The sequence below is a fragment of the Amblyomma americanum genome, chromosome 2 (assembly GCF_052857255.1).
Source record: "Amblyomma americanum isolate KBUSLIRL-KWMA chromosome 2, ASM5285725v1, whole genome shotgun sequence".
Lineage (NCBI taxonomy): Eukaryota > Metazoa > Arthropoda > Arachnida > Ixodida > Ixodidae > Amblyomma > Amblyomma americanum.
In genome coordinates this window covers 196,281,211-196,286,916 of record NC_135498.1, presented here as the reverse complement: position 1 = coordinate 196,286,916, position 5,706 = coordinate 196,281,211, and the positions used below count along the sequence as shown (strand labels likewise).

Below are 5,706 nucleotides of genomic sequence, written 5' to 3'. Positions count from 1 at the left end.
CCAGAGGATTAGTGACTTGTGCGGGAGCACAGCCACCGAGCCCACAGAGCGGCTTCTGTTGTTGTTGCCAGGAAAAATGAAAAGGAAATTGCACAGGCCTGCGCACTGGCTCAAGCTGAGCCACAATCGCTACGACGTGCAGAGTAGAGAGTTTAAAGATAAGATAGAAAGAAACATAGGATAGAAAAGACGCGCGCTATAATGTCCCAGGTCGATCCCGGAGGTAGTGCAATACCGGGCCGACCGGTGGCGGAAGTGAAGCAACCTTCAAGCACTCCGCCACATTTCCAAAAATATGTTGGGTTCAAATGGGACCCGTATCAGATATTCTATAACCGAAAACAGCCTACGGGGCTTCGAACCCACCACCACAGGGCGGCGAAGGTGGTTGCAGCCCTTTTATATCGGCGGGCGATGACTGTGGTGATACGGCTTTCCATTGAGCATCCAGAAATAGAAATCCAGGTAGTGGCGCTGCCGGACAGGATGAAGCGTTGTTGTCGGGCGGAAGCAGGAATTGGATGCTGTGATCTCAGCAGGTGGGTGCTGCACTCGACACCGTGGTGGGGGGAAGGGCGAGCAGAGCAGCGAAGAGCGCGTTGGCAGCGATGGCAAACACCTGCATGACGAATACCAGAGGATTAGTGACTAGTGCAGGAGCACAGCCACAGAGTCCACTTCTCGCAAAAGTTCGCGTACATAGAGTTGGAACACCAGTGAGTTCGAGGATAGCGCAAGCCGAACGGCCTCCGCTCATCCGTAGCCCGACGTGAGCAAGATGCGGTGTCGCTGCATTCGTAACGCCAAGATGATGCAGGGGCCGGAATCTCGCGAGTCTGGTTTCGGCTCACGCAATTGGCCGATGCGCCAGCTGCATGACGACAGCCAGCGCGCCGGGCAAATCCGCGAACTGAAGCCCGAACGAGAACCCGGCCCATGGCACCGCGTTAAGACACATTGCAAAGATTTCAGATAGCCTTTAGAGACAATCTTGAAAGCGCGGAAAATTAAGGGATTCGTGGTTGCGGTAGCGAGGCCGCGGCACGATTTAGAAGCTAGTATGATGGAACTAAACGCACGACTCCTGCCGCTACGGCGGCGTCCGCGGCGGGAAGGGAATCCCGCGTCAGCGGTCGTCGTGTTACTTTTACTTGCATGTCAAAGCTGCACCTTCACCATGAACATTTTAAGGAGCATAGGCAGCTTGAAACCACGGGGTGGAGGATGAAAGTTAAACACCGCTCGGGTTTTCCCGCCATTTTGTGAGATGCGAGCTCTGTGCCCGTGCCTTTACATTTCGCGACAGTAATCCACCTCCATCGCGCACAATACCTACAATACCGTTTAGAGACCACCTCAGATGACACAACGCAAAACATGTCTGTATGAAGCGGCAGAGAATGGTTTTTAGCTCACCTATCCAAATAAAGCGAACCAATCCACGCAGATCCACCGCTCTTCATTCGGCAGCCACCTTTCCAAGTACAGCTCCGCATCAAAAGCAGCACCACAGATTACTAGCTGTGCGGGAAATTTATCGCTACATTTTCGTTTATCACAATCTAGGCTTTATAAAAAAAATAGAAGTTTTTAAGGTTTTTAGGTGGATTATTCGTTGCTTATTTCTTACTATAAACGCACGTGACAAGACCACGGCGGTCACAAACAGAAAATGTCGACTTTTTTCCTCGATCACGTTTCTGTTATTGCTAGTAACATTTTCTCTGCGCGGCAACAATAAATTTCCGCAAAAACACCTGTAATTTTGCGCACTTTTTTTACAGTGTACACCATACGGCTGCGGCGAGTGATTCGGCAACGAGGACGTTCGAGTCATTTCGCTATGTATATTCTGACCTGGCTGAGCTAAGCCACTACTGATTTTGTGTGTGTTGGGGGGGGGGGGGGGTAGAGAAGGCAACACTACACAGAAAAAGGTTAGTAAAATATACCTTCGTCAGAAAAGGGCGATTCGCCGTATTGCAAATGTGAATTTTTATGCCCATACTCAAGAACTATTCCGGCGTTTCAGTATTGTCCCGGTACATAACTGATATGACTATTGTTTTACATTTAGGTGGGAGAAGTGTGTCAATAAAACTCAGTATGTGTTTATGCAGCTAGCTGATTTAGAAGCCAATTTTATTTATTTATTTACTTACTTACCCATTTGTATTTATTTATCAAAATGCCCACACTGAATGTTAGGCATTACATTGGGGCGGAGAGAGTTACAACATAATCATACAATATACCGGCAGGAAACGAAAAAATACGGAAATTACATTGGTGCATAATTTGACACAAACAAACACGAGCATAAAATTGCAGCAACGCGGCAAACGATTCGTTATATTTTGTTGAAATGACTTCCTGAGGCAACTTATTCCATTCATTTATTGTTTTTCGAAAAAATGACATTTTTAGTAAATAAGTTCTGCGTTTAATTTCTTTTACTTTGAAAGTGTGGTCCCTTCTTGAAAATATATAGTCTGGCGGAAATAAATAATGGCCACGGTCAATACCTGTTTTTGAATGGTATATATTATGGAAGAATTTCAGCTTAAGTACGTATCTACATCTCTGCAGTGAAACCCATCGTAAAGGCTTCTGCGCTGCTGACACACTGAAATTTCTGCTGTAAATATTTAAAACAAAATGAAAAGCTAGGTTTCTGACTTTTTATAATTTATCAATATCATTTTTAGTATTAGGGTCCCTTATTGTGCACGCATACTCCAGTATAGGACTTACGTTAGTTGTGTATAGCAGTTCTTTAGTTCTTAAAAGGTAAAACTTGCCATCCCTGCGTAAGAAACTCAAAATACGACCTACTTTTGTAGTTTTGTAATGAATGTGCCTGTGCCAACACAAATCACTAGTTAAATACACACCGGGATATCTATATCAAGTGACGGACAGCAAATTCACAAAGTAAATGCGGTAAAAGAAATTGCAAGGTGACCTTTTCTTAGTAAAACTCATATGTACACTTTTCAGGGGATTAGTAGTCACGCCCCATTTATCACGCCATTTAGAAAGTCTGTCAGGGCCACATTGCAAAGCATGACGGTCAACAGGATTAGAATCAGTTCGGTACAAAACACTGTCATCTGCGAACAGGCTCAATGCAGACGATACACCAGCCAAAATGTCATTTATAAAAATGTCATTTTTTTCATTTACTACCTCTGCTTTGCATTGTCGTTGTCTTTTTGTTGTTGACTTGGAGCAGGACTTTTCTTTGTTGTATATATTTTTTCTCCACTCCTGTAAAAGCCCTTCTTGGGCTGACAGTATCAATAACCAAACAACAAACAAACAAACAAACTGCAAACAAAAGTGGTCCCAGAACTGACCCTTGTGGGGCACTTCAGGTTACAACAACTTCTTCCGAAATTTCACCACTAACCACCACCCTTATTTTTCTGAAGTGAAGCATTCTGTTACTTTACTGTTAATGTTATACAATGATAATTTTTCGAGTAATGTGGTACAACGTCTAACGCTTTCATAAGATCGAAAAACACGGGGCCTACAGAAACTCCTTTATCTAAAAAACCGGCTCTATCATGGAAGAGTTCAGTTAACCGTGTGACACATGAAAATCCACTACGAAACCCTTGTTGGTTATTAGTCATGAGGGAAAACTTATTAAGATGGTGTGCAATATTCGTAAAAAATACATGCTCCAATAACTTTCAAGCTGCACTGGGCGATACTTTGAAACCGGATTACGTGGCCCTGATCTGCGAATCGGCACAACATACGCCATTTTCCAATCATTGGGCAAATCACTGTCAAGTGATTTCGAAAAAAAGACGATGAAGATATTTCTTCAGAGAACTGGCACAAGATGAAAGCAACGCATTCGATATCCCATCAGGGCCAGTGGCTTGAAACTTTCAACCCTTTTAGCAGCATCATAATTCCCCCCTGGTCAAAAAAAAACGTCATCCATTGGCCCAGTGGCGAATGCACCAAGCCGTGCAGTGTCATCGGAATCAACATGTGTAGAAAACGGAACTAAAGAGCGCACTAAAACAGTTTTGCTTTATCAAGATTATCACTTACTTCAGCACCATCATGTTGAAGTAGGGGGATAGACAGATCATCCTTTCCATTTCGTTTAAATGCGAGAGTGGAAAGAACTAAAAAAAAATCAGGGGGGGGGGGGGGCATTTTGTTGACCTAAAGTGCGATAAGGCGAAAGCCTTTAGTGCGGGGTTGTTGCTTGTGTCACTGATGTGTGTGTTAAGACGTTAATTAAGTACTTAATTGTTTGTGGAATCTTAAATGCTGGAGACATTAGGGGGCGTTTGGGAGACATCCGTCAGATTCGACGCCTTTCCGCAAACACTCTCCACCGTCCTAGACAAGGAGAACTACACACGCTTTGGCAGGAAGTAGCGTTGTCGTTAGCACGCTCGGCTGCGAAACGGAAGGACGGTGGTTCGAATCCGATCATGCACAAAGATTTCTTTTTTTATCGAGTTGAAGAGCGTAACTGGAAGACGGTATGGACGTCACTTCCGTTGACGTAAATTCCGGTTGGCGATGGTAACGGACGGACAGGATCTCGACCGGGAGTATCGAACCCATTAACATAAGGCTTTCGCCTTAAAAAAATACACCCTTTGCTTTATTCACACACCATAGTCATTTCTTCTGTCAACTGCAGAAGCTTATCTTCAATGCACCTGTGATGGATTCTTTTTGAAAACTTGCATAAGCTTGTTTTCTATTATTAGCTCCAAACACGCACCTTTCTGTTGCACCAGGGTTTACTTTCGCTGCGGCGTGTCGTTATCACCCAGGATGGAACGTATATGTCACGCAGTTCCTTTAGTTTATCGATGAATATGTTTCATAAATCGTTTATATTTAGTGATTCCGATAGAGTTTCAATACGTCATAGTAAGTATCCAGCGCAAGCAAGATTTCTGCTGTTCGAGCCTTCTGGAAGTTGTAAAATACGCCTACAACTGGAGACTTTCGCATATTGCAGCTCATGTCAATAAGAACAGCATAGTGACCACTCATTCCGCGAATAAACAGTGGAGGCTGTACAGCCACATTAGTGCCTGAACGTTTTGCTGAAAAAAAAAGATATGGAAATGATCTACGTATCCTTAAACTCTCATTGCTCGCCGTAGAATTAGTCCTGGATGTGGTATATATTGGTGACCAAGCAATCTCCGGCAGGTAGAAATCTATACCAAGCACTAAACTGCCAGCGAATACAGTTTCTATAACATGCACACAGAGACAGGGAATTTTCATTACCGAGCCTTATTTGTGCCCATACCAGCCTCACGTGTTCCAATATTTAATATCTAATCAACGGACAATACAGTGACTGGCAGACTATAATAAAAACACCACCACCACGACCATCACGGTCTTTACGGTAACAAGGGCGGTTTCCGGAGGCACCTCACGATCCACTGATTCCGCTGTGAAGCCATGATTCCGTTCCAAGAACCAACGAGGGTTTGGTCATATATATTAGGCTGCAAAATTCATCTACCTTGTTATTTATGTTTTCTGCAGTTAACAACAAGAAAGGACAATAATGATTCCTATGAAATCTTTTTTCTGTCAGAGAGCCGAGAAGTCTGACTCTCTTTGCTCAAGAATCCTATATTTGCCTTTATTAAGGTACAGTACATCATATTTGAGAGCAACTTTGTTGTTCTCTGACGG

At 43.8% G+C, this 5,706-nt stretch overlaps 1 pseudogene; it reads right to left on the bottom strand.

Moving 5' to 3' along the window:
• Positions 1-208: 208 nt before the first annotated feature.
• LOC144122245 (U2 spliceosomal RNA) lies at positions 209-300 on the bottom strand (annotated as a pseudogene).
• Positions 301-5,706: the final 5,406 nt, after the last annotated feature.